This window comes from Poecilia latipinna, unplaced genomic scaffold (genome assembly GCF_001443285.1).
Source record: "Poecilia latipinna isolate Pla-1442-1.1 unplaced genomic scaffold, P_latipinna-1.0 Scaffold2131, whole genome shotgun sequence".
NCBI classification, from domain to species: domain Eukaryota; kingdom Metazoa; phylum Chordata; class Actinopteri; order Cyprinodontiformes; family Poeciliidae; genus Poecilia; species Poecilia latipinna.
The window spans coordinates 48,904-52,653 of record NW_015114747.1 but is presented as its reverse complement, the minus strand read 5'-3'; the positions used below and the strand labels follow the sequence as shown (position 1 = coordinate 52,653).

Here is a 3,750-nt window from a genome sequence, read left to right as displayed (position 1 = left end):
GTGCACTGTGGAAAAAGTTTCAGAGACAAATATCAGTTACTTCGTCACATGACGATTCACACAGGAGAGAAGCCTTTCTCATGTGTGCACTGTGGAAAAAGTTTCAGAGACAAATATCAGTTACTTCGTCACATGACGATTCACACAGGAGAGAAGCCTTTCTAATGTGTGCACTGTGGAAAAAGTTTCAGAGACAAATATCAGTCACTTCGTCACATGAAAATTCACACAGGTGAAAGGCCTTCTTCATGTGTGAACTGTGGAAAAAGTTTCAGAGACAAACATCATTTACTTCGCCACATGAAAATTCACACAGGTGAAAACCCTTTCCCATGTGTGACCTGTGGAAAAAGTTTCATATGCAGATTTCAGTTAGTTGATCACATGAAGTATCACACAGGAGAGAATCTTTTTTCATGTGTGATCTGTGCAAAAGGTTTTATAAGAAAATCTCAGTTAGTTGCTCTCATGATGGTTCATACAGGAGAGAGGCCTTTCTCATGTACTCACTGTGAAAAAAGATTTGCCAGTAAAACACTTTTAAATAGTCACATGGTATTTCACAGAGCTCGGAAAACTGTCTTATGTTGGAGTTGTGGAAAAGGTTTTATAACTAAATCTTATTTAGTTGTTCACATGAGAATTCACACAAGTGAGAAGCCTTTCTCATGTGTGACTTGTGGAAAAGGTTTCTATCAAAAATACCTTCTAACTGGTCACATGAGAATTCATACAGGCGAAATGCCTTTCAAATGTACAAGCTGTGGGAAAAGTTTCAGATACAGACATTGTTTATACAGTCGCATGAGGATTCATACAGATGAAAGGCCTTTCTCATGTGGGACCTGTGGAAATAGTTACAAACACAAAAGCAGTTTAATTGGCCACATAAATAAACATAAAAATGTGAAGTCTTTCTTAAATGGGACCTGTGGAAAAGGCTTCAGTTATCAGAGCAATTTGACTGATCACATTAGGACTCATACAGGATGAACAGTATAATCTGACACTCATCTACCAAAACACAATATCTCCCGGTTTGGAAGCAGAGTAATTACAGCTGAGTAACATTTCTATAATGTAGCAGCTTGGAGAAGAAAAGCATTTAAAACAGGACGTTTATATAAAACATTCAACTTTCACTTTATTCTGTCAGTTTTATCTTTTAATTTTAAATGGTTAAATGAGATATAAAGTCTTACCAAGTTATGGATGCAGTTTTTAATGTTTTTTTGTCTAGTGAGATATTAATAGTCTGTCTCTGGAAGTAATAATGGATTTGAATTCTTTCAGATTTTGACTTATAAACCGTCATTGCATGTCTATTTGTAGTTATACTTTGTTTTACTTCATTAATTTTGGTTAGAGGATGTTAGTTGTTACTATTTGAACTGCTGAGGGACATTTCCTATCTGACTGTTTTTTTTTTTTTTTTAACCTTTTAACCCTCACCAAAAACGCCTGAAAAGGCGTACCCAAATTAAATCAGGTGTTGTTCTGGAACCATTTAGAGTACATGCAAAAGCTTGGTCTCTTTATGAAGACAACAAGCTAAATTTTCTATTTTTGCATTAAAAAATACTTTAAATCTAAGTAGTTTGTAGCTATTATGTTTGTAACACAAAAATTTTGAAAAAAAATGTGCTAATTTGAATCTAAATATAATATACTTTTTCATTACTTTCCCCTGATTTTCTGATTCAGAGAGAAAATACTGTTGATTGTATGATGGTTTGGATTGTATGATTGTATGTTTTTGTTAGAACAGCTGCACTGACTTTGTTGTTAATTTTACTCTAAACTGAAGTTATTTTTACCCATGTGAGTTTCTTTCATTTTTTATCTGTAACACTTTGTTTGAGAAGGTTTTTATTTTTTAGGATATTAGAAAATGTATTTGTGATATAGATTCAATTTCAGATAGAAATGTGACTTTCAGAATCTTTCTATAGAATTCTTGGATAATAAAGTTTTTTTATACTAATGATGGTCTTTGACTTTTTTCTGTCTAGTGGGTGAAAGTTTCTGCTTCTCGAGTCTTTTCTCTCATTTCTCCTAAGCATCTGTTTTTTTTAAGCCAATATTTTCCTTTACTTTTCACTCATAGTTGCTTATTTCAGGAGAATCATTCACAAATCAATGTCTAATCTTTTGTTTTTGTTTTGGTAAAGAAACATTTTTTAAGGAGTAAATGGAAAATAACTTAAAAGCATCAACCAAAATGCATTATGAGAAAAAGACACTTTTCTCTTAACAGAGTTGATTTTAAGAGTCTGGGCCAACACCATGTGATCATGAGCGAATTTATTCCCATAATTACCGATGGTCTCGTTATGCTCCTCCAAAATCTAAAAGAAAATACTTAAGATCTTGTTCCAGGTCCCTGAAAGTCCATCATGCAAAGGTCTTAGTGGTGTTTTGTTTGGATCTTGTCTGATAAAAACCAATGTAGAAGCCTCTAAGCTCTTTGGGACAAATGACTGGGGAACCAACAGGAATGTGAAAAGTCCCACTCGGGTAGAACATGTTGCCCAGCTGGAGTAAACTTTAGTCATGGAGCGTAACCGAAGACCCATAGGAGATGTTCTACTCAGTTTCCACTGGTCAAAGCAGAACGGAGCTCGGCTTTTAATGACCAGTGAAACTCAACCTGTTGGCCTGTGGATGGTCCGCAGACGTGCTGTAGATCTTCACTCCCAGACTTTGAGCCATGGTGGAGCAGAGCTCTTAAATTATTAGTGACAGAGACCTGCCAACATTTCAGATCCAGTTGATCTGAAATGTTGCCACAGACCCCTGAAAAAGTTTAAGTTGCTCTGAGATCTTTGATGGAGGACCAGGAGATTTTCTTCAATGATTTAGAGCGCCATCATCTGGTGAAAACTAAAAATGAATTGATTTTTTTATATCAGCTTTTAGTCCAGTTGCATCATTTTCAGTTTAACTTTTAAACTACTTTGTTTGGTTATGATGTCTTTCATGCTCAGTTATATGCAATAAATGTTTTATAATCTGCAGCAATGGGTAACCAGTAGCAACCACCAATCAGCATCTTTAAATGTGGGAATTGTGATTTGAGCACAACTTTAAATGAACATTGTCACTCCAGACAACGGGCAGAGAGTTTTGGTACCTTTGGTGGTGCAAATATTTGATAGAACACAGTCTGATATAAATCCTGTCAGATAAAGGATCTACTGTCTGAAACTTTCATCAGAGGCAGACATAGAAATATGCATGACAGATTATGAGAGGAAGGATTTTGTCAAACCTGACTGTCCTGATTTTCAGTCAGTGTCACCAAAGCTCTGCACCTGGAAGGAGCTCTGAGTTAATCTGGACTCCGAGAGACAGAAACATTTCTGAGCAGGTCTGCTTGTTTTATTTCATGTAACTAAATTCTGCTTTTATATTTCCATGTTAAATTCTTGTCTTTTGGCCACTTAGGGTGCATTTTGTTTTGCTGATTTTATGAAGATTGTTTGGCTTAGCAATCATTTTGATCAACATTACACCTGGTTTTACACAGAGTGACAATATTTTTGCAAAAGCTGCAAAAATTTTTCACGTCATCAGTTTTTTTAAAAAGGAAATCCAAATAAATTGTGTGATCAAATCAGTAACATGTTTGCATGAACTTCTCAAATGAGCTTTATTAGATTTTTAAAATGTACTTTTTGTCCTCTAATCAGTGAAAACTCACTCTTTCAGGTATTTATTAACACATTCACTTAAAAGTTGATGTAAACA

The 3,750-nt window shown here is 35.0% G+C and overlaps 1 protein-coding gene across 1 annotated transcript in view; it reads left to right on the top strand.

Annotated features, from left to right (window-relative positions):
* LOC106936393 (zinc finger protein OZF-like) overlaps positions 1-3,750 on the top strand; it is a 63,715-nt gene that overhangs the window by 14,373 nt on the left and 45,592 nt on the right. The window lies entirely within an intron of this gene.